We start from the raw sequence: 25,150 nt of genomic DNA on the forward strand, positions 1-25,150 counted from the left end.
TGACATGGCTGCGGCTACCTGCTGCTGTCTTGGGCTATTTTGGTAGTTGTAATGGGAAAGAGGTCCAATCATTGCTTCTTTTATCACTCACTAGGATGTTTCACAAACACAGTAATTTTTATGTCCCAAACTGAACTCTTGGTATCCACCTCCTTTGTTTATCTGAAAACTTTGCCTTTTCTGTAAATGTCTCCACCCACCATCCACCCATTTGTTCAAGTCAGAAGCTTGGGAGACATCTTTGATTCCTTTCTTTTCTTTTAATTTCCACATTACCAAGTCTGATGATTTCCACCTCCAAAATATATTTCCCATCTGTTCACTTTCCTCTCTCTCCGCTCTATTACATTAGCTTAAGTGACTATAAGATTTTGCTTGGACTACTTTAAGAGCTGGCTGATGGTTAATGTGTGTTCCCGCTTCTTTTGTTCTCTCCCTCCACTTTTCCAGCTGCACCCCACTTATTCTCCATACAGCAGCCCAAGTTATCTTATTTTATTTTTTTTGAGACGGAGTTTCGCTCTTATTGCCCAGGCTGGAGTGCAGTAGTACGATCTTCGCTCACCGCAACCTCTGCCTCCTGGGTTCAAGCGATTCTCCTGCCTCAGCCTTCCTGAGTAGCTGGGATTACAGGCGCCTGCCACCATGCCCGGCTAATTTTGTATTTTTAGTAGAGGTAGGGTTTCTCCATGTTAGTCAGGCTGGTCTCAAACTCCCAATCTCAGATGATCCACCTGCCTCGGCCTCCCAAAGTGCTGGGATTATAGGCGTGAGCCACCATGCCCGGCCTAAAATTATTTTTAAAAATAAGATAATTTGGGGCAGGCACAGTGGCTCATGCCTGTAATCCCAGCACTTTGGGAGGCCAAAACGGGTGGATTGCTTGAGCCCAGGAGTTTGAGACCAGCCTGACCAACATGGCAAAACCCCCTCTCTACAAAAAATACAAAAAATTAGCCAGGTGTGGTGACACATCTGTAGTTGCAGCTACTTGGGAGGCTGAGATGAGAGGATCATCTGAGCCGCAGAAGTCGAGGCTGTGTTGAGCTGTGATGGTGCCACTGCACTCCAGCCTGGGTGATAGAGTAAGACCCTGTCTCAAAAAAAAAAAAAAAATTTAATATGACCAGTTTTGAACATCTACAGAAAGTAAAGAGGATAGTAAACCAAATCTTATATACTAATCACTTAGCTTCTATAGTTGTCAACTCAAGGCCAATCTTATTTCATCCATATCCCATCCCCAGATTATTTGGAATCAAATCCTAGACATGATAATTTATTTCTACCTCTAAATATATTAAAATATATTTCCTGAAAACAAAGACAGTCTCTTTCATAATTACCTTTCAGATACCAAGATCAGGAAATTGACATTGATATAGAGCTATAGTTTAATCTGTATGCTTTATATGACATCGTTTTATCTGTATTTTAGCTTGCAAAGGTCGCTTTTTAAAAATATCACAAGACTGTTATCACACCTAAAACATAGTAATATTCATCCAGTAACTGGTCAGTGCTCAAATTTCTCCGACTATCTCATTTTTTTTTTTAACAGTATGTTTGTGTGAATCAGGGCAAGAGTGATCCTTTTAGAAATTAAATGGGATGATGTCACTCCTTGCTTAAAATCCATCTATGAGTTTTCATGTCTAAAGTTGAAGACCCAATCTACCTTTGTTCATAAGGTTTGAGGTGGTCGGGCTCCCACATACTGCTTCTGCCTCATCGAGGGCAACTCTTGCCCTCATGCATGACTCTCCAGCCACAAGCCTTATACAGGCTTTTTGTGAGAGTGAACCCTGTGCTGCTCCGGATTGGAGCGTGTTTGCCCTCACTCTTTTGAGGGCTTTTTGCTGGCCATCCTCCACTCTCAGCTGGCGTGTCCTCCCACTTTCTCAGTGACTCCACCAAAATAGTTACTCTTCCCCCATTTCTCTGTCTTGGCATCTCGTTTGTTTCTGTCACTCCATTTCTCATTTTGCAGTTAATCGTTACTTGTTTTTTGATCATCTGTTTTTCTGAGCTCTAAGTTCTATAACGATGGGTCTGATCTACTTTGCTTGTCATGGTGTACTTGGCACCTATGCACCATGCTTGTCACATAGTAGGTGCTCAGTATATATGTGTTGAAAAAATGAATGTGTGAAATTAATATACTTCTTAGTCCATTTGGGCTGCTGTAACAAAATCCATTAGACTGGGTAATTTATAAACAATGGAAATTTATTTCCTCACTGCTTTGTAGGCCACAAGGTCCAAGAGTAAAGTGGCAGCAGATTGAGTGTCTGGTGAGGGCCCATTCCTCATAGATGGTGCCTTCTTTGTGTCCTCACGTGGTAGAAGGAAGCAAAAAATAGTGGAGAGAGGGGAAAGAAAAAAAAAAAAGGAAGAAGGAAAAAGGGGTAAAGAGACTCCCTCAAGCTTTTTTGTTAGGGCACTAATCCCATTTTCAAGGGTGGAACCCTCATGACCCAATCACCTTCCAAAGGCCCCACCCCATCACTTTGGGGGTTAGGTTTCAACATATGAATTTTGGAGGGACACAAACATTAAACCATAGCATGTACTATTAAGAAAATATAGGTGGATCTTCAGAGTAGACTGCTAGGATTTGCAGTACATTAAAGAAAAAAATGTAGCCATCATTGAGTTCCTAATGAGTATAGGGCACAGTGGTAATTGCTGTGATTATTCAAATGGTTAGTTAAGGGATCTTTTGGAATACACAGTTAAAAAAAATGACTGTGGCTGATTGTGTTCATAAACTCAAATGCATACATAATTAAAGTCCAAATGTTTGGGCACAGTAAACACTATCCATAATTGTTGGTGTCTCCATTGCCATTTTTCTTGATGGGCTGACTCACTTTTTACTTGAAGTTTGTATAAATGAGTGTCAGAATCTTGAAGGATACAGTGAGCTCATTGCCTTTTGTTAACTTTTTACCCTGTTTTACCTGACATCCTTTTTTTTTTTTTTTTCTGACGCCTTCATCCATTCCCTTTTCATCTACCTCATGATAAAAATAGGAACCTAAGATGACTAGTAAAACACCCAAAAGCAGATACTTGGGAGCTTTGTCTTTTGAAATGTGGCAAACTTCTTCATTGCTTGTGTTCTGAATATTCATCAGTCTCTCTGGTCTCCTTTCTTTTTCCTTCTTTCCTCTTTCTCCCTTTTGTCTCTGCTTGTGGAACATTATTGTACGATCAGAGAATAGAACTCCTCAAAGGCATAGTGATATTTGGTTTAGGTACATTTTTGAATAGTTTATAGTTCAGTACCATGCATGATATACATCTAATAAATAGTCTGAAGACTTAATAGCCATCAACAAATTGGAAGAACCCTGAAATTGCCTAAAACTGAAGAGATATTTGGGGATTTACATATAACTTTTATTATTGTATAAAGTAATTTCTATGTTATTTATTTTATTTTTATTGTCTAGAATGAAAATATACCAGCAGGGGTCTTTTAAAATTACCCTATAAGCAGAATGTTATAGTTAGAATGAAAAATATTAAAACTCTATATAGCTCTGATGAATTAACCTTTTCAAAGGTGTGGGCATAGTTTTTGGTCTCCCCTGTAGGCAATACAGCTATAAGCTTTTGATTTTTATTTATTTTAGTAGTTAGGAAAGTTTTCTGCAAGAGTAAGTTGACTTTTATGCAGCAAAAAAAAAAAAAAAAAAAACAGAAAAAAAGTGTGTGTGTGTGTGTGTGTATAAAGTTCTGTGTGTCAGATCTCCCACTGGCTTAAGGGATTCTTTGCCATTTAAAAATTTCAGCCTAATTTGAAAGAAATTATACCCATAATGTGTAGTTTGCTTTGATTAAAATAATTTTGTGTAATCACTGTAAGAAAATTAAGCCGCTGATTGGCTATTTAAAACGTGTATTTTAAACAATACATTCTCTTTGTCTCAATACAGTAGATGGGTCCTATATTTTCAGCAGAACTTAGTTACTAAACTTGTATAAGGACGCCTTTTCAGACAATCCCATAGAAGTAAAAATTATTTGGTAATATGTATTTAACCTACAAAATAATTTATTTGAAAGCATTTTGTAAAACTGCAAAGTGTAAAGCAAACGTAACATAGTATATACATATAATATATTGAAGAGCACTGCTGTTTTTGTAAAAGCATTATTTCTTTCAAGATGCAAGACATTTTGATATAGCTGTTTCATACAGTCTCACAATGGCTACCTTAAACTATAAAAACACTTTTTAAAGATTTAAAAAAAGAACACATTTAAAAAAAAATCTAACAAATATCTAAGAAATAAAAGTGAGTGTTATCCCTGCTCATTTCCCAGTTCTGAGACTTACCCCATCGAAACAGGGAAAAGGAAGGAGAGGATGTCTTCATTGCATGGTTCTTTTTTTTTTATGCTAGTTTTATGAATTTATAGACACCCCAGGTTTAACAAGGCTTTATTGAACACATCCTTTACATCAAGCATTAAGCTATTTTAAGGGGACAGACTTGACAAAGGGGATGTGGGTATGGAATGGGAGTGTCCAGGAAGTCTCGAGTCCACATTTTTTCTCCAGTCAAGTCTCAATGTTGACACTGAGCTAGGGGCCAGGGGCAAAGGGGAGAGGGACACATGTGTAGGGATGTGTTGCTTTGTATGGTTCTTAGTAATAAAGGACAATAGTTGGAGATGTTATTGTTTAAATATTAAGAGCAAATTAAGGCAAATAATTCTATCTTTTTTGGGTAGAGAAGTCTGTTTCAAACATGGCACCAATAGGAAAAAAGAGTGATAGTTTTGATTGTTATGACAAAACCCTTATAAGCCCATTTCAAAGAGAAATACTTGAACATATATGAAAGAAGGTTAATACTGCAAACAGACCCAGAAAGAGAACACTTTGATGAAAATATTGGCAAAGGGACATAAGCAGACAATTAAAAGAAGAAATACAGGTCCGTCAGGCAGCTATATTAATTTCCTATGGCTGCTATAACAGATTAAAGCTTGGTGTTTTCACATAATACAGGTTTATTTTCTTACAGTTCTGGAGGTCAGATGTCTGAAATGGGTTTCACTAGGTCAAAACCAAGGTGTCCCATGGCCATGCTCCCTTGAGAGGCTCTAGAGGAGAATCCATTTCCTTGCCTTTTCCAGCATTTAGAGCTACATTCCTTGCATTCATTGGCTCATGGCCACATCCTGCATCTTCAAAGCCAGCAGCATGGCATCTTCAAATCACTCTCCTTCCACGGTCCCACCACCTTCTGTTTTTTTGTGTCTCTCTACCTCCCTCTTGTAAGGAAATTTGTGATTGCCTTTAGGGCCCACTCAAATAACCCACAATAATGACTCTGTTCAGGATCCCTAATATCTATAAAGTCTCTTTTGTCATATAAGGTACCATTCATAGGTATTAAGACCTGGATAACCTTGGGTGCCATTATTCAGACTACCATACCTATCAAATAGCATGTGGGGTGGAACAATACACATATGTTTATCTGTGTGTGTATGCATGAAGCCTGTGCAAGGACATACATATGGTATGTTTGGGATTATTTCAGTGTGTTGAGATTACAGAGTATTTATAATTTTCGAAAAGTTCCTTTTATATAACTTTTTTGCATTGTCAGAATTTTTATGGAATGTATTAGTGATCAGGAAAAGCTAAGTAACTCTTGGAAAGATGATTTTTTAATAGACAGTTTTGTAAGAACAGTTTTAGATTTACAGAAAACTAGAAAATATAGTGGAGTTCCCACAGACCCTGTACCTAGTTCCCCCTACGATTAGTATCTTACGTTAGTATGGTACATTTGTTACAGTTTATGAACCATTTTGGATACACATCACTAACTAAAGTCCATGCTTTGTTCAGATTTCCTTAGGTTTTACCTAATATCCTTTTTTTTTTTGAGATGGACTTTCACTCTTGTTGCCCAGGCTGGAGTGCCATGGCGCCATCTTGGCTTACTGCAAGCTCCGCCTTCCAGGTTCAAGCCATTGTCCTGCCTCAGCCTCCCGAGTAGCTGGGATTACAGGCATGAGCCACCACGGCCGGCTAAGTTTTTGTATTTTTAGTAGAGACAGGGTTTCTCCCCGTTGGTCAGGCTGGTCTCGAACTCCCGACCTCAGGTGATTCGTCTACCTTGGCCTCCCAAAGTGCTGGGATTACAGGCGTGAGCCACCACGCCCGGCCCACCTTTTGTAATTTCTTAAAGGATATGTTGTAATTGATTAAATACTTAAGATCTGTACACATTACATCAATTATTCTCTTACATGTTACATATTATCCACAAAAATGTAGTTGGAAGCTGGACTTAATTAATTTTGAAAGGAAAAAGAAAAATTAGATGAGAGATATTTATATTGATGGAAAAATGAAGGTGTGAATTGTACTTTACTAATAATTTTGCATTTGGGCTTGCAGTTCTCTTTTCCTTCCTTGAAAAAGCCTGACCTTCACAACACCAGGTCTTTTCCTATTTCTAAAGAATCTATAGTTTTCTTTTGTAGTACAGCGCACATGATATTTGCTGTCGTTTGGTGAATATCTGGCTCCCCAACTGGACTGAGAGCTCCGGGGGAGCAGGGACCTTGTGGGCTCTGCTCACTGCTATATCCCCTGTGCCTGGTGCATAGTAGGCATACAGATATAAATGGACTGTCATTGCATATGCTCTTTTGAACTTTTAGAAATTTGAGTGGTTAACTATGGGGTACATTTTTGGGTAAATAATCATAACAATTCTGTGGGAAAAGGGTAATTTAAAATGGTAGTATCAAAAATACATTTGGCTGTCTTGTCCCCTCGGGGGTGTGTGTGTATGTGTGCATGTATATATAGAGAGGAAGAAAACTAGATGTACATTATTGTAAAACATTAAGAGTGGTTATCTCTGGGTTATGAGATTATGGCTGGCTTTAATTTTTTTTGAGATGGGGTTTCGCTCTTGTTGCCCAGGCTGAAGTGCAATGGTGCTACTCAGCTCACTGCAACCTCCACCTACCCAGTTCAAGTGATTCTCCTGCCTCAGCCTCCCTAGTAGCTGGGATTACAGGCATGTGCCACCACGCCCGGCTAATTTTGTATTTTTAGTGGAGACAGGGTTTCTCCATGTTGGTCAGGCTGGTCTCAAATTCCCAACCTCAGGTGATCCACCCACCTTGGCCTCCCAAAGTGCTGGGATTACAGGCTGTCTTTAATTTTCTTCTTTGTTTTTTAGCTCTTTCCAAGGAATTTACTATTTTATAATTTGGAAATACCACAATATTTTACCTGGTATTACTTTTTTTTTTTTTTTGAGATGGGGTCTTGCTCTGTCATCCAGGGAGGAGTGCAGTGGTGCGATCTTGGCTCACTGCAACCTCCGCCTCCCGGGTTCAAGCAATTCTTCTGCCTCAGCCTCCCGAGTAGCTGGGACTACAGGTGTGCGCCGCCACACCCAGCTAATTTTTGTATTTTTAGTAGAGATAGGGTTTCAGCATATTGGCCAGGCTGGTGTGGAACTCCTGACCTTGTGATCTGCCCGCCTCAGCCTCCCAAAGTGCTGGGATTACAGGCATGAGCCACTGCGCCTAGCCCTGGTATTACTTTTATAATTAGAAAAATTAGTGAGTCCTATACTAAAAACGTTTCAATTCTAGCATGTGCAAGAGCCCTTGAGGCAAGATAAGAAATTTGTGAAGTCAGTGACCACCCAGGAGAGCTTTTATCTATTTAAACCAAAAAAATACAGCTGAACTTTAGAACTATGTTCTATCTTAGAGTCTTTGAACTAGTATTTCCTATGCCTACTATCTTCTAGTTTCATCAAAACCACTTCAAATATTGTTGATCAATTATTAATTTAAAAGTGGAGTTTTCCAACTATGTTAGTATAACTGTCATGTCATATATGTGTTTAATTCCCTTTGCTAATTTGACTTTTGTGCATTAATCTAAAAACTTCGGGGAAAACTGATTTTCTCTTATTTAGTATTTTTTAAAAGTCCATGATATAAAATCTACGTCTCAGTCGGCAATAACAGCCTACATTTTTCCTTAAGACAAAAGAGATCATTCATTTTTTTTTTCTTAATTGGCCCTTTTTAGATAGGAGATGAATCCCTGGATTAGATGAAAAATCATGAAAATATTCTGTGGTTTTTATAAATCCAGGCCATTTGTATTTTCCTTGCCTGTTTCTCTAGATAATTAAACAGTGATGGATTAGAATTAGGCTGCAGCAGAGATTGGGGGAAAAAAATTTCCCGGCATCCTTTCCTGCAGAAGCATCCGCTACAGCAGTGAGTGTAGCTGCCACTTTAACTGACATGTCTTAAATTCTGCCCTGGAAAGCCCTGGGATGCTGTCAGCTGCCTCGGCAACTACTTTGCTTGTGCCTGAGAATTGAGAGTCTCATTGGAGACCAAGGAATAAAATACAAATTGAGGATTTTTGTTGGCTTTAAAATTGAGGTTTGTCTCTTCTTTTAGTTAGGTTAAAAAAAAATCTGGTAGAAGAGAGGGAAAGACATCTTCATAGTGGGACTATATTCATTTCTCCAAAGTTACAGCTGCTCTAAATCTGTGAGTATGTCATATTTATTTAGCAGTTCCTGGGGGTATGATTCAAATGTTCTCTTTAAATCTATGAGGGTTTAATTTAAGGAAGGCTATGTAAATTTTTTAAACTCCAGTTAAATTTCACTGGAGCCTGCAGTTTTTGTTAGATGACATTGTCTTTATTAAGAGCTTCATGTCGAGCCTGCTTGGCTTCCCCTCTAACCCTCCCCCCACCTTTTTAAAACTTCCTAAGGTGAGTGCTGAAATTGGAGAAAATAGTGTGACTTGCTGCTGCGGAGGATCTGGTCTTCCCAGGATGCCATGGCTGGTTTATTGCTGCTGCAAGGTGTGCGTCTGGGCAGCTGAGACTCCTGCTGCAGAACAATGGCGGGATGATGCTGGTTCACTTTGTATTTACTGTTTGTCTTATGTCCTCTGCTGGTTTCATTATAGCATTTTGTTTCGTTTTGTTAGGGTAATTAGAACCTTAGAGATTAGTAAAGTGGCTTGTCCTCGGAAATAGCATGTGTTGATTGTCCTAGACCCTCACCTCTGACCTTGCTGTGCTGGCTTTAGTGGTCTCTTTGTATCTGATTACAGTAAATGTGAGCTACCAAAAAGTGACCTTTGTATGGCCACCTTTTAAAATTGTGCATCAGAATCAATGCTGGGTTGTTTTTTTTTTTTTGTGACGCAGACCCTGAAGTCTAAACATCTGTCCTTAGTCATCGTGTCCCATTTTCCCCCTTTGGAATTTCCTGGACGTTAGAATTGTATCCTTGCAGAATTAGTGAGTGAGTTTTGAGCATTCTCTAAAGATTTTTGATTCTCACCATAACCCCCATATGTTCCTGATTTGTCTTTGTTGAATAAAAGTCGTATTATTTTAGTGAACGGATTCATGTAATTTGGCTACTGATTTTGTTCCTTTATCTTAAAATTACATTAGCTGAAATGATTTTTAAAAGTTGATATGTTCAGAGATCAGTAGTCAAAATACTTTTAAACACCAACTGGTAACAGTCATCGTTGTAGATGCAGAATATGTTTGACTTAGGCTGACATATTATATGAGCTTTTTGGGTGCCAGTATTTTGGTTAACTTCCTGCAGGGTAAAATAAATCAAGGATTTAAAAAAAGAAATTTTCTCTACCACCCAGAGATCAAACATCTGCTGTTTTTATTTTTAAACATTTTGTCATACCTAAATGCAGCAACTTTGAATTTAATTAGGAAGGATTGCTAAAATTAGGAAATTCTGCCTTACTTAGAATTGCAAAGATCTTATATTCGTTCATTCATTTCATTCATTCATTCATTCATTCATTCATTCATTCATTCAAAAATGTTTACATCTCTTATGAAGCTCTTGCCAGGCTCTGGGGATATGACGCTGAACAAAATATTGTATCTGCCCTCATGGAGCAGATATTTTTAGCAGACGAAGAAGGCATTACAAAACTGATTACCTAATTTCATTAAAATTGTGATAATTTTTCACCTGTAGAAGTGTAAGTACTTTGTGGCCAAACATATAGGACATATAAATACTTGCAACTAATTCTGCCCCAGATGTGAAGGTACAGATCCCTAGAATGCTTAAGCTGGAAAGAGATGCTGGAAATGAGTTAACTGGTTCAGCAAGCATGTGGTCAGTGCTATAGTAAGTGCTGAGTTTAGGTCAGTAAGTAAGAAATGGTTCTGCTTTGGAGGACCTCATAGTCTTAGTGGAAGAGGAAGGGAAATTGGCTATGTTAAAATGTTCTGTCATCAATTTCCTATTTTACTGGAGAAGAAACAACCTAGATTACTTTTAAAATGTCTCCTGTGCCAGGCCCAGTATCTGTGGTAAATCTGTTTTTGACTTTTAAAAAAATCTTCAACAGCAACCATGTCGATTGACCTTAATGCTCCCATTTTCCAAATGAGGAAAACAAGGTGCACAAAGTCTAATTCAGTTGCCTAGGTCACTCAGAATGCTGATTGTACTCCATCATGCTAAAAGTTGGCAAGTCTGTGCTCCTTGAAGCTGCTGGATTATGTCCCTTAGTCATAGGTTGGTTGGGGAAGCCCCCTACTTTTTTTTTTTTTTCTTTTTCTTCTTTTTTCTCCTAAAGCCACAGTGCACTCCTAAATATCATGCTATTATGAAACAGGAAAATGCTTAGTTTTTTTTTGCCTCATGCCCAGAGGTCTTCCTAACATTTTACACTTGCTTTCCACTTGTTGACAGCACATATACATTTATGTCTTTGGTTCACTTTAGAAAGGACAGGATTGCACTTATGGGCAGATTATGCTTCAGTGGCAGGCCAGTTAAGGAACATGGAAAACATACATCCTAAAAGAGGAATGCTAATAGAAAAATCAAAGGTTTCTTGAATTTTAGGTCCAGGATGCTGTTCACCAACATCAGCAATTCCCTATAGGGCTGGCATGTTCAGAGTTGTACACAGGACTTGTATCCTGTAATGAGTTGGAATTCTTGCAAATTTGAAAATTGAGGGCAGGGAGTAACTTTTCAGGAGAGATATTATAGCACATCTTGATTCTAAAGGCCATTTGTCCATTTCCTTTCTGAAAGACTGTTAGAATGTTCTTCCTTAAAATGAAGTCTTCCTTATCGAAGATGAACTTTGCCTCTCTACAGCCTCCTACCCACTGATCTTAAGATAAAACCACTCTAGTGTTTTTACAAAGTAGTCTTTCAAATATGTAAAATATTCTCCCTACTGGTCCCTGGTGGATCTTTGTATATCCAAGCTACACGTCCTCAGTTATGTCACTTCTCTCTCCTGTGACATATTTCATGCTTCTCTCCATTCTGATCTCTTTGAATTTGACCTGTCATAGTTTCTAGATGGTTACAACCAAAACTGGACACTATTTCTAGTTTTGTCTGGTCAGCCAAGAGTGCAAATGGGTCATTTTTGTCTCATGATGCAATAATGTTATTCTTCTGTTAGTGTTTCCTTTGCTGCATATCAATAGCTGTGTAACAAATCACCACAGAGCTTAGTAGACTTAAAACAATAACAATCATTTATTTGCTTATGAATCTGAAATTTATGCAGGTCTCAGATGAAATGACTCATCTCTGCCCTCTTGGAATCACCTGGGGTGGCTGAGCTGGAGCTGGAGGAGCCATTGCTATGATGGCTCACTTACCTGGCTGGCCAGTTCGTATTGGTTGTCAGCTGGGAATTTAGCTAGAACTGTTGTCAGGGCCTTTGTTCTTCTCCATGTTGTTGCCTGAGTTTCCTCACAGCATGGCAATGTGGTTCTAAGCTTTAGTATTCCAAATGACAAGAAGTAGCAACTGCTAGTCTTTAAGATTTGGACCCCAAACTAACACAGTGTTGTATTGGTCAAGTAGTCACAGAGACCACCTCGATTCAAGAAGTGGGGCCATAGACCTCACTTCTTGACAGGAAGGGTGACAAAGAATTTGTGGCCGTTTATAATCTACCACACTTGCCAAATTTTTGGTCTCTGTCCTTCTCTCTATTTCCAGCTAAGTCATACACCTTAAACTGCTCAACTAAAACCCCAAGAGTTAGATTTGAATTTTTGTTAAGGTGAATCTCCTCACCTTAACGAAACACCCCTCTGCAGACTAACAGCAAGACATTAACCAAAATGTTATGTGACTCTCGTGATTTATTTATTTATTTGTTTTTTGAGATGGAGTTTCCTTTCGCTCTGGTTGCCCAGGCTGGAGTGCAATGGCGCGATCTTGGCTTACTGCAACCTCTGCCTCCCAGGTTCAAGCGATTCTCCTGCCTCAGACTCCTTAGTAGCTGGAATTACAGGCATGTGCCACCACGCCCAGCTAATTTTGTATTTTTAGTAGACACAGGGTTTCTCCATGTTGGTCAGGCTGGTCTCGAACTCCTGACTTCAGGTGATCTGCCTGCCTCGGCCTCCCAAAGTGCTAGGATTACAGGCGTGAGTCACCGCGCCTGGCCTGGTGATTTATTTGGGTAAGAAATGACTTAACAGTGCCATTCTACCCAAGTTCTCTGACTTAGCCAGAGAAACTTAGGTGGTAATTGCAGAAGACCAAACAGAACATGAGTTTGTTGTGAATTTCATGCGTGGTTTACTTTACTTTTGATGTTTCATCAGTCTACAGGTGTAGAAAGTCTTTAGTGACCAAGTAGTATGAATGGATTTCTTTGGTGATCATTTTAGATTAATGGGTTATAGAATATTTTATTTTCAGTCATTATAGGTGGCTGTAATTTAGAAAGCAGGAAAGTATGAAACCAAGACTTGAATTTATCTTGTGGTTTGGGGCTGTAGTCATTGTTTTCTTAGTTAGTAGTTGGGACAGAATTTGAGCCCTTCGTTCCAGCAATCCAGGACCCAATATATAGCGTTTATTTGCCATCACCCCTCCTTAATATTAGCTTAGGTGTTTTTGTTTTTATTTTTTAAATTAATAGCATCCCTGTATAGCAAAACCATTTCATATGCCTGCTTGATACCACACGCTGAATAAATACAGCACATTAACTATGGAAACAGCCACATATTGAAGAACTAAAGAAAAACTCTAGAGTTTAATTACTTGAATATTTATATGCTCCTTCTTCAGTTTTGTTTGTTTTTCCTACTAATAGATATTTGTAGGGAGAGCCCTTATATTTACTGAAAGCTGCTTGTTTGTGAATGAAGGTTTCTGTGATGAAATATTCATGGGTACTTTTCATGATCTACATATGTGACATAAAATGCCAAGTAGGAAGACTGAATTTGATGCAAGGGGCTAATTGTATCAGGAAGAATGTCATTCATTCATCAAGCAGTCATTGAACATCTCTGGATTAAGAAACAGATAGTTCCTGTTCTTAAGAAGCGCATAAGCTACTCACTGTAATTGAAAAGTAGACGAATAATTTTACAATGAGTTGTAAACTCCAACCAGAGAACCCAGAGAAGAAACATACTATCTAGCCTGAGAAAATGACTTTTTGGAAACCTTTATTTTTTTTCTTCCTCTCATGGATCATGAGGCAAATAAGAAGAAAGCTTGTGGTCAGAATTGTCTTTAGAAAAACTTTGTTACTCTTTGTTTTAGGTGGTGATATTTTAAAAGAAAAGACAATGTCCCTCCCATTCAGTGTCCCACTGAACACCTGTGTTTGCCCTACATCTGAAAATATCTGCATTCCAACGTGGAGGGATGCAATGCAAATGGCAAATGCTGCCTCAGTGGCCTCTGCCCCATGACTGCAGGAAGCATTAAGCAGAACTGCTGAATAGCAGGAATATAATGGTCTGTCTAATGGGAAGTTCTTGGCTCCCATAACTCCTCTAATAGCATCAGCACCACTATACTCCTCTATAAGTCCTCTAATAACATCAGCACCACTTCATTCCCTTACATTTATGTGATGTTTCAGTTTAAAAAGTGATTTTACAAAATGGAGCACGTTCTTTCCTCGTGGTATCTCTGGGAGGGAGATAGGGCAGGTGTTGTTATTGCTGCTTTGCTTTTGCAGATGGGGACACTCAGGCCCACTGAGGTGAGGGAGTGGCACAAAGCCACACTGCTTGCCAGTGACTGGCATACCTAGGACAGGAACACAGTGATCTGCTATGTGTCCCAGCATGCCTTCTCCTAAATCACGCTCCAGTCGTGTGGTAAGAAAGGATCATTCACAGATTAGGTAAGAATTTTTGAGTCAGAAATAAGAGAACCCTCCAACAGGGAAAGGATTTTTGTTTGTTTTTAATTTTAAAAATCAGCAAAGAAAACTAGCAAAATGAAACAGGAGCTGTGCCTATCTCTTGCCAATCCAACATTCCATTGTTGTTTGTTTTAAATAACGTGAAGGAGTCTGATTTGCTTGCCTAAGGAAAGAATTTGAAAAGATACAGACTCTGGTTCTAAGTTTCCAACTTGGTCAGTAATTTGCCATGACTGTGGGCAAGGAAAACAGCAGCTGTTGGAGTAGTTTCTTATGCTGAAAGAGGTAGCAAGCACTACCTTCCATTTTCTTTCTAAAATTTTTTTTTAAATGAAAAAAAAATGTTTTTAGAGACTCCAGCCTGGGCGACAGCCTGTGCACTGCACAGTGCTGCCCACTGCAGCTTTGAACTCCTGGGCTCAGGCTGTCCTCTCAGCCTCCGCAATAGCTAAGACTGTAGGTGTATGCCACTACATACGTCTAATTTTTTATTTTTTTGTAGAGATGGGCTACTGCTATGTTGCCCAGGCTGGTCTGGAAGTCCTGGGCTCAAGTGATCCTCCTGCCTTAGCCTCCCAAAACACTGGGATTACAGGTGTGAGGCACTGTACCCAGCCTGCCTTCCATTTTCTTAGTGAGTAGCGTCTTTGACATGAAGTTAAAGCCAGGTACTATGAGTGCTCACCTGATTTTTGGTTCTTAGGAAAGTGCTTTTTTTCTGTAGACAGTTGTTAAATTGGTCTCCTTGCAGGGGCGATGATCAGTGGAGCCTTATATTCTGCCATCTTGCTCTGCCCCTTAATGAGTAGGGTCTGAATCATGCTTTGTATTTTATATGAAAATGTACTTTTATTCTTTTCAACTGTTCTCCTTTGCTCTGGAACTTTCATCCCCATCGAGGACAGAAAAGCACATGAAGTGGTCAATTAAAAATTACGTCATCTGTTCAAATTTCCAGCAGTCTCTTTTGGAGTGACTCAGGTTTTCTGGGAGATGTGGGAGGGGTAAATGCCCAGTTAAGTAAAAACTTAAACTCTGTATCAGGCTTATATCTTCCTTCTTAAAAGGTTTCCCCTCTCTCTCCTCCTTCGGACATGGCGTTGGGTGCAGGAAGAGGTGATGTACCGATGGCCCCTGTCTGGGGACTGCTGCCTGGTAGAGGGCCCCATCCTGTGTTGTCTCTGCATTGGCCTCTCCTTGCTGCCTCTGCCACCAAAGGATTTCTGGATTGTTAGTGTGCCCGTGGCCCAAGGGCTTGGCATTCTCCATTGGCATTGGTTGGCCCACAGGTTCCTGAGATCCAGTGGCCACTCACATTTAATCCCTGTCTCTGCCCTTTGTTACGGGATCATCATGCCAATAAGCAGTCTTTTAAAAAAACTTTTTAATTTTGTGATAATTCCAAACTTACAGAAAAAGTGCAAGAGTAACACAGAGAACTTCTGAATGCCCTTAATTCAGTTTTAACATTTTGCCATATTTGTTTTATTATTCTATGTATACACATTATGATGTATTTTCTGAGTCATTTGAGAATAGGATTTTGCTCCAGAGAAGGTGGTCTAGAAGGATGAACCAAAATCTTTCTAGTGAATGGAGCTTTCATATTCCTTTCTTTTCTCTGCTTTCTTCCAATTCTTCTTTCTTTCTTTCTTTTTTTTTTTTTTTTTTGATAGGGTCTTGCTCTGTCACCCAGGTTGGAGTGTAGTAACATGATCACAGCTCACTGCAGCCTCGACCGCCCTGTTTCAAGCGATCCTCCCGTTTCAGCCGCCCAAGTAGCTGGGACTACAGGTTTGCACCACCAGGCCTGGCTGATTTTTCCTATTTTTTGTAGAGATGCAGTCTCCCTATGTTGCCCAGGCTGGTCTCAAACTCCTGGACTCAAGTGATCCGCCTGCCTTGGCCTCCCAAAGTGCTGGGATTATAGGCATGAGCTACCATGCCCAGCCTGCATTTCCTGTTGTTGATACTCTCAAAAGCGTATGTCTAGAACATCAGATAGGCCAGGTGTGACTGGTCTGACTAGAGGAGAATGATGTTATCCTTCATTTGCTCCTTTGTTTATTTATTCAGTCAACCAGCACAGTGTTATTGAAGATCATTACCTGCAAGACACTGTACTAGGTGCTGCGATACAATCCTGCCTTTATGAAGTTTGTACTCTGATTAAGAGATAATTATATTTTTAAGTCAGAGTTAATTAGGCTGGGTGCGGTGGCTCATGCCTGTAATCCCAGCACTTTGGGAGGTCGAGGCAGGTGGATCACCTGAGGTCAGGAGTTTGAGACCAGCGTGACCAGTATGATGAAACTCCGTTTCTACTAAAAAATCAAAAATTAGCCAGGTGTGGTGGTGTCGTGTGCCTGTAGTCCCAGCTACTCAGGAGGCTGAGACAGGAGAATTGCTTGAACTCAGGAGGCAGAGATTGCAGTGAGCTGAGATCCCACTACTGCACTCCAGCCTGGGTGACAGAACTAGACTCTGTCTCCAAAAAAAAAAAAAAAAAAACAAAAAGAGTTAATTAAAAGAAACTTAGGAAAGATTGCTATTTTCCTCATTCTAGATGCTATAGTTTTCTTAATACAGCTTAAGTTGTATCAGGATTCATATTCTGTTGTGTTCATAAATTCATTTAAAATAATTCACAACTTTTTACCGTGTTTTTAAGTCGCATCTCTTTTATCCTGTTTTTATTCAGTTAGATTTTATAATTTATAAATTCAGGAATTTATAATTTATTCTCAGTCAGGTATCATCTTTGAGAGCAAGCATGCTATTATTTTGTGTGCTTTAACATCTGATACCATGCCTGGAATAAGGCATTCCTAAATGTTTATGGATAAAAATTAAATTTTAGTTTACTAAATATAAGTCATCCACTTATAGCATTATCTTTTTAAATTATGGTTCATTCACGGCTATCTTTCCCAGTTTCATTGTTTTGCAGTTTTTTTTTTTATCCTTGCATTCTCTGTTTTAATCCCAGTTTCTGATACAAATGTAAAACACATGATAAAGGGAAGTACGTTTTGAGAGAAGCTGTTCAAACAGTTATGAATCCATCTATTTGAATGAGCTTGTCATTCCCCCTTTTCCATACAGAGCTAAGGGACACTTGGCAAATATCACATTCACACGGCCCTCATGTGCTACATTTTTCTCCTCTGCCAAAGATGGGAAACAAGGCTTGGTATTAGAGAACTCGTGAGAGCGCCATCTCTTAGCTTCCTGTGAGGGCTGATTCCTTCAATAAGGCATGAATCATTGTTCGTTTTTAGCAAAGGTAGATGCATTAAGGACCAGATTGAGATGGTAAATATGCATAAAGTAATAAGTTTGAAAGCAGTTCAGGAATATAATAGTAGACCTATTGAAGCATGTTATCAATGCAGGAAATAGAAAAGATAAAATTAGAAAAACCACATTCAAGAACGGACTTTTTTAAAGTAGTGAAAGCTTGGAAGACTTCTAAAAGGTCTAAAATAACATGAGAAACACATTGAGTAGTGATGTATTCTGACTTCTTCATGTGGAGAGGGCTAAAAATAATAAATTATACTGTTCTTGCATATTTCTTAGGATAACTATTTTGAGTTATGTGCGATAAAAAGGGATGATCAGAGGGTGTTTCCTTAAATTAATATTTGAATATTCCCTTCATGAATATAGACTTAAATTACTCAAAATATGTGCTTAACTTTTTTCATGATTGTTAAAATAGTGCATTATCATTTTTGAAAAAAATTGAAAAAAAAACATAGAAAAGTACAAAGAATCTAAAGATTACCCATGCCCTACAGTTAATACTAAGGGTCACAGTTTTGATTGAGGAAGGCCTTGTAAGAAGTCTAAGCATAGATTATTTAGGGAGAAGTTTATCTATTTGCCAGTTTCTCGTTTAATAGAACAGTTATATCCTTTGTTGGTGCTTGCCCTTTGGCCTTTTTCAGCTGTTTAGTTTTTCCTTCTTAAGGAACAGGGCCAGAGCGGAGAGAAAAAGTTGAAAGTATATTCCTTTGATTCTGAAAGCACTGGTGACAGGCCTGGCAAAATGGGATTGGAGTTGGCAGTAAAATGATACTTGGGGAGTATCTTTTTATTTTTGGGCTCTTCTTGCTTTCTCATTGTCAGCAGCAGCACCTCCTCCTTCCTCTGATCATTGGCCATGAGCACAGCTCTTTGAGGAATCATCCTTGGGCAGAATTTGGTCTGGCAAGCAGTTTTTTTTAGTAAGAAAGACAAATGTTGTCTATGTAGCCAATACTATTAAGCAATAGATTTCCAGTGGTGTGTCAGAGTCCTGCATTTCATAATTCTAGTGGATACCATTTTTTATTTTTAAAGTTTTAGATTTGAAGGTACATGTGCATGTCTGTTACATGGGTATATTGCATAATGGTGGGGATTGAGCTTCTAGTGTACTCATCATGCAAATATTGAACATTGTATCTAAAAGGTAATTTTTCAACCTTCACCTCCATCCTCCCCTCTTTTGGAGTGCCAAGGGTCTGTTATTTCCATCTTTATTTGCATTTGTACCTATTGTTTAGCTTTCAGAAGTGAGAACCCGTGGTATTTGATTTTCTGCTTCCGACTTATTTCACCTAAGATAATGGCTTCTAGCACCATTCAGGTTGCTGCAAAGATGATTTCATTCCTTTTTATGGCTACGTAGTATTCCATTGTGTATATATATTCCACATTTTCTTTATCCAGTCAACCATTGATGGACACCTAGGTTGGTTCTATGAGTTTGCTATTGTGAATAGTGCTGTGACAAACATGTGAGTGCAGGTGTCTTTTTTATATAATGATTTCTTTTCCTTTGGGTAGATACCAGGTAGTGGGATTGCTGTCTTGAATGGTAGCACTATTTTTAGCTCCTTGAGATACCTTCATACTGTTTTCCATAGAGGTTGAAGCAATGTTTGTTCCCACCAACAGTGTACAAGTGTTCCCTTTTCTCCACAGGTAATCCAACAGCTGTTGTTTTTTGATTTTTTAATAATAGCCATTCTGACTGGTATAAGATGATATCTCATTGTGGTTTTAATTTGTGTTTCTCTGATGATTAGTGATGTTGAGCATTTTTTTTCCATGTGTTTGTTGGCCTCTTGTATTATTTTATTTAAGAAATATCTGTTCAGGCCTTTTGCCCAGTTTTTAATGGTGTTGTTTGTTTCTTTCTTGTTGAGTTGTTTGAGTTCCTTCTAGATTCTGGATGTTAGTCTTTTGTCAGAGGCATAGTCTGCAAATACTTTCTTATTTTTGAGACAGGGTCTCACTCTGTCGCCTGGGCTGAGTGCAGTGGTGCGATCTTGGCTCCCTGCAACCTATGCCTCCCAGACTCAAGTGATCCTTCCACTTAAGCCTCTTTAGTTGCTAGGACTACAGGCATGTGATACCACGCCCAGATAGTTTTCGTATTTTTTGTAGAGACAGGGTTTTGCCGTGTTGCCCAGGCTGGTCTTAAACTTCTGAGCTCAAGTGATCAGCCTGTCTCAGCCTCCAAAAGTGCTGGGATTACAGGCATGAGGCACCATGCCCAGCCAATATGGTCATTTTAATTATACTGATTCTTCCAGTCCATTTGCATGGGACGTTTTTTCTATTTGTTTGTATGATCTGTGATTTCTTTCATCAGTGTTTTGTTGTTCTCCTTGTAGAGATCTTTTACCTCCTTGGTTAAATGTATTCCAAGGATTTTTGTTGTGGCTAACATAAATGGGATTCAGTTCTTGATTTGGTTCTCAGCTTGAACATAATTGGTATATAGAAATGCTACTGATTTTTGTATGTTGATTTTGTATCTTGACTTTACCGAAGTTGTTTATCAAGTCTAGGAGTCTTTTGGAGGAGTCTTCGGGGTTTTCTGTCTTTTGGGAGGCGTCTTTGGGGCTTTCTAGGTATATGATTATGTCATCAATGAACAAAGATAATTTGACTTCCTTTTTTCCAATTTGGATGCCTTTTATATCTTTGTCTTGCCTGATTTCTTTGGCTTGGACTTCCAGTATTATGTTGAATAAACTGGTGAAAGTGGGTGTCCTCATTTGTTTCAGTCCTTAGGGGAAATGTTTCAACTTTTCCCAATTCAATTTGATGTTGGCTGTGGGTTTGTCATATATGGCTCTTATTATTTTGAGGTATGTTCCTTTGATGCCTGGTTTGTTGAAGGTTTTTATCAGGAAGGCATGTTGGATTTTATCAATTGTTTTTTCTGTATCTATTGAGATGATCATGTGGTTTTTGTTTTTAGTTTATTGATTTGCATATGTTGAACCATCCTTGCATACCTGGAATAAAGCTCACTTGATTGTGATGAATTATATTTTTGATGTTTGTTGGATTCAGTTTGTTAGTACTTTGTGGAGGATTTTTGCATCTGTGTTCATCAGGGATATTGGTTGGCAGTTTTCTCTTTTCGTTGTGTCCTTGTCTGATTTTAGTATCAAGGTGATACTGGATTCATAGAAGGTGTTATGCAGTGATTGTACCTCCTCAAATTTTTTGTAATAGTTTCACTAAGATTGGTAGTAGCTTGTCTTCATATGTCTGGTAAAATTTGGCTGTGAATGCATCTGGTCCTGAGCTGCTTTTTTTTTTTTTTTTTTGCCAGATGATTTTTTATTACTAGTTTAATTTCATTACTTATTATTGGTCTGCTTGGGATTTCTTTTTCTTTCTGTTTCAATCTTGGGAGTTTGTATGTTTTCAGGAATTTATCCATTTCCTCTAGGTTTTCTAGTTTGTGTGCATAAACGAGTTCATAGGAGTCTCTTATGATCATTTGTATTTCTGTGGTATTGATTGTACTATCACCTTTATCATTATTTATTATGCTTACTTGAATCTTCTCTTTTATTTTCTTGGTTAGTCTAGCTAATGGTCTGCCAGTTGGTTTATCCTCTTGAACCGACTTTTTGGTTCATTGATTCTGTTCTTTTTTGAGATGGAGTCTTGCTTTGTTGCTCAGGCTAGAATACAGTGGCATGATCTTGGCTCACTGCAACCTCTGCCTCCCGGGTTCAAGTAATTCTCCTGCCTCAGCCTCCCAAGTAGCTGGGACTACAGGCATGCACCACCATGCCCCACTAATTTTTGTATTGTTAATGGAGATGGTGTTTCGCCATGTTGGCCAGGCTGGTCTCAAACTCCTGACATCCGGTGATCCACCCACCTGGGCCTCCCAAAGTGCTGGGATTACAGGCACGAGCCACTGTGCCCAGCCAGTTTATTGATTCCTTGCCTTTTTTTTTTTTGTCTTAATCTCATTTAGTTTTGTTCTGATCTTTGTTATTTCTTTTCTTCTGCTAGCTTTGGGTTGGTTTGTTCTTGGTTTTCTAGTTCCTTGAGTTGTGATGTTAGGTTGTTAATTTGAGGTCTTTCTGTCTTTTTGATGTAGGCGTTTAATTAATGCTATAAACTTTCCTCTTAGCACTGCTTTTGCTGTGTACCAGAGGTTTTAGTATGTTGTGTCTTTGTTTTCATTCATTTAAAATAATTTTTTTATTTGTGCCTTAATTTCATTGTTTACCCAAGAGTTGTTCAGGAGCAAGGTGTTTAGGTTCCATGTACTTGTATAGTTTTGAGAGTTCTTCTTGGAGTTGATTTCCAATTTCATCCCACTCTGGTATGAGAAAATACTTGACTGCTGGAAATTTGAACAGATGATGTAATTTTTAATTGACTACTTAATGTGCTTTTCTGTCCTCAATGGGGATGAAAGTTCCAGAGCAAAGGAGAACAGTTGAAAAGAATAAAAGTACATTTTCATATAAAATACAAAGCATGATTCAGACCCTACTCATTAAGGGGCAGAGCAAGATGGCAGAATATAAGGCTCCACTGATCATCGCCCCTGCAGGGAGACCAATTTAACAACTGTCTACAGAAAAAAAGCACTTTCGTAAGAACGAAAAATTATTATTTAGGTCATTTACATTTAGGTTAGTATTGATATGTGAGGTTTTATTCCTGTCATAGTGTTGTTAGCTAGTTGTTTTGGAGTTTCAATTGTGTAATTGTTTTATAAGATCTGTGAGCTTTGCACTTATGTGTTCTTTTGTGATGGTGAGTATTGTCCTTTCATTTCCATGTTTAGAATTCCCTTCAGCATTTCTTGTACAATAGGTCTTGTGGTGACAGATGCCCTTAGTATTTGCTTGTCTAGAAAATATTTTATTTCTTCTTCATTGATGAAGCTTAGTTTGGCAGGATGTGAAATTCTTGGCTGGCATTTTTTTTTCTTTAAGGATGCTAAAAATAGACCCCAATCTCTTCTGGTTTGTAGGGTTTCTGCTAAGAAGTTTGCTGTTAGTCTGATGGGTTTTCCTTTGTAGGTGATTTGACCCTTCTGTCTAGTTGCCTTTAAAATTTTTTCTTTAGTGTTGACCTTGGATAGTCTGATGACTATATGCCTTGGTGAAGTTCATCTTGCATAGTATCTTGCATGTGTTCTCTGAATGTCTTGTATCTGCATGTTTACCTCTCTAGAAAGATTAGGGAGTTTCCTGAATTATTCCCTCAAATATATTTTCCAGGTTGCTTACTTTTTCTTCTTCCTTCTCAGGAATGCCTATAAGCCATAGGTTTGGTTACTTTACACAATCCTGTATGTCTGAAATGCTTTGTTCATTTTTTAAAATTCTTTTTTCTTTATTTTTGTTTGGGTTAATTTGAAAGATTGGTCTTCAAGCTATTTTTAAAAAAATTATTAGTTGGTGATATGAATTGGAGGTCTTTAACCTCTGAAATTCTTTCTTCTGCCTGGTCCCGTCTATTGTTAAAACTTTCACCTGTATTTTGAAATTTCTTAAGTGAATTTTTCATTTCCAGAAGTTGTGTTTTTTTTGTTTTGTTTTGTTTTGTTTTTGTTTTTTAAAGGATATTAGTCTCTTCCTTCATTTCTTGGATTACTTTCATGGTTTCATTGTGTTGAGCTTTCAACCTTATCTTGGATCTCATTGAGCTTGCTTGCAGTCCATACTCTGAATTATTTATCTGCCATTTCTGAGTTTTTATTTGGTTAGGGTCTGTTGCTTGACAGCTAGTGTGACCCTTTGGTGATGTCACAACATTTAGATTTTTCATGGTGCCAGAATTTTTATGTTGGTTTCTTCTGATATAGAGAGGCTACCGCTTTTTTCTTTTTGAATTTATTTTCATTTAGATGGGCTTCCCCCCCACCTCCCGTTTCCACCTCTTCTAGGAGTGTAACTATAGCGTAAGTATGTTGGGTAGGGTCTTTTGGGTTCGCTTCTCAGGCCCTGCGCGATTCTGTCCGCAGGTTTTATATTGGTCTGTGCAGTTTGACTTGGAGGCCAGTAGGTGGCACTTATGGGTAAGAGCCAGTTGCTGCACAAGCAGATGGGTATGTACTTTTATTTACTGTGATGTGCCCTCTGTTGTTTCAGGTGATGAGCTGGACAGAGGAGTGCCTGGTGCCTTGAGGTTCCTGTTCAGGTTGGGAAGGGGGGACATAGCTGGGCAGAACTGGATTCCCCAGCTTGCCCATGAGTATCCCAGTGACGAGCTCAAGCTCCAGCCCTGGTGGGGGTGACTCGGGGGAGCTCCTGGTGAGATGTGCCAAGGTCTCTGCAGGAGTTGAGGGGGCTGCAATGGCTTGATGGACACCATTTCGACTCTAGATTAGAAACATGGTGGCTTCCAGAGCACATCAGTTGGCCTATCTACACTCATTCCTTTTCTCCCCTAAGGAGATACTTTAACGTTGATGGAAAAGCTTGAAGGACATATTTTTATTCATTTTTCAAATTTTATTTTAGCTTTAAATATGGACTAGCTTTTATCTCATTGCGCAGGAACATAGCATATTGTGTTGGATTTATTGGGGAAGTTAAATTTGAATTGGCTCTGCTATCTATGATTTGATTGAGAGAAAAAGTATAAACAAAGATAGCTGTAAGCTGTACTCGAAAATAGTTCTACCTACTGATTAAAATTAGAGCAGCATTCAAGTGAATAATAAAAAGATAAGTAACTCAATTAAAAATGGGAAAATAATCTGAATAGACATTACTCCAAAGAAGATATACAATTGGCCATTAAGTGCTTAAAAAGATTCTCATTCTTTTTTTTTTTTTAATTAATTTTTTTTGCACACAAAAACAATAAACATTTTCTAATAATACATACAAACAAAAAGATGCGTATCAAACATATTAGGAAGGTTGCACGTGGGAAGTCGGGGAATAGAAATGGGGGGTGGGAGTTAAAATAAATGAGAGAGGGACTTTATATGGATCAGTGATAATAACTCAATCCTCTATTTGACAAAGAAGAGGGAGAAGGAAGAGGAAGAAAAAGAAAGTGGGATAAAGGATCAGAAAGGGAGGAAAATAGAAAAAATTAGAGTATGACTCCAGGGTAGACCTGTTTTGTTGTCACTGAGTTGGTTGGTTAGTGTGTCTGTTGTATTTTTCATGTTTCGCCATGTTGGCCAGACTGGTCTCGAACTCCTAGCCCGAAGTGATCAACCCGCCTCACCCCCCAGAGTGCCGGGACCACAGGCGTGAGCCACCACGTCCAGCCCCCACATTGCTTCTGGCCTCCGTGGTAGACCTCCGAGACGGAGCGGCCGGGCAGAGGCGCTCCTCACTTCCCAGACGGGGTGGCCAGGCAGAGACGCTCCTCACTTCTTCCCAGACGATGGGTGGCCGGGCAGAGGCGCTCCTCACTTCCCAGAAGATGGGCGGCCGGGCAGAGGGGCTCCTCACTTCCCAGACGATGGGTGGCCGGGCAGAGGCGCTCCTCCCTTCCCAGACGATGGGTGGCCGGGCAGAGGCGCTCCTCACTTCTTCCCGGACGGGGCGCCCGGGCAGGGGCGCTCCTCACTTCTTCCCGGACGGGGCGGCCGGGCAGAGGCGCTCCTCACTTC

At 39.2% G+C, this 25,150-nt stretch overlaps 1 protein-coding gene across 5 annotated transcripts in view; it reads left to right on the forward strand.

Annotated features, from left to right (window-relative positions):
• The window catches only part of TTC39B (tetratricopeptide repeat domain 39B), a 141,609-nt gene that overhangs the window by 45,546 nt on the left and 70,913 nt on the right, over window positions 1-25,150 (forward strand). Inside the window, exon 1 of one of the 5 annotated variants that reach the window (XM_032138263.2) lies at window positions 8,311-8,574. The exons of 2 other annotated variants lie outside the window; for them this stretch is intronic. The gene's annotated coding sequence lies outside the window, so the exon portion shown is untranslated. Of the gene's footprint in view, window positions 1-8,310; window positions 8,575-23,384; window positions 23,477-23,800; window positions 23,829-25,150 lie in introns of those variants that run through there. 2 more of the 5 variants (XM_058431722.1, XM_058431721.1) reach the window with 2 other exon arrangements.

Source organism: Hylobates moloch, unplaced genomic scaffold, assembly GCF_009828535.3.
Source record: "Hylobates moloch isolate HMO894 unplaced genomic scaffold, HMol_V3 SCAFFOLD_19, whole genome shotgun sequence".
Lineage (NCBI taxonomy): Eukaryota > Metazoa > Chordata > Mammalia > Primates > Hylobatidae > Hylobates > Hylobates moloch.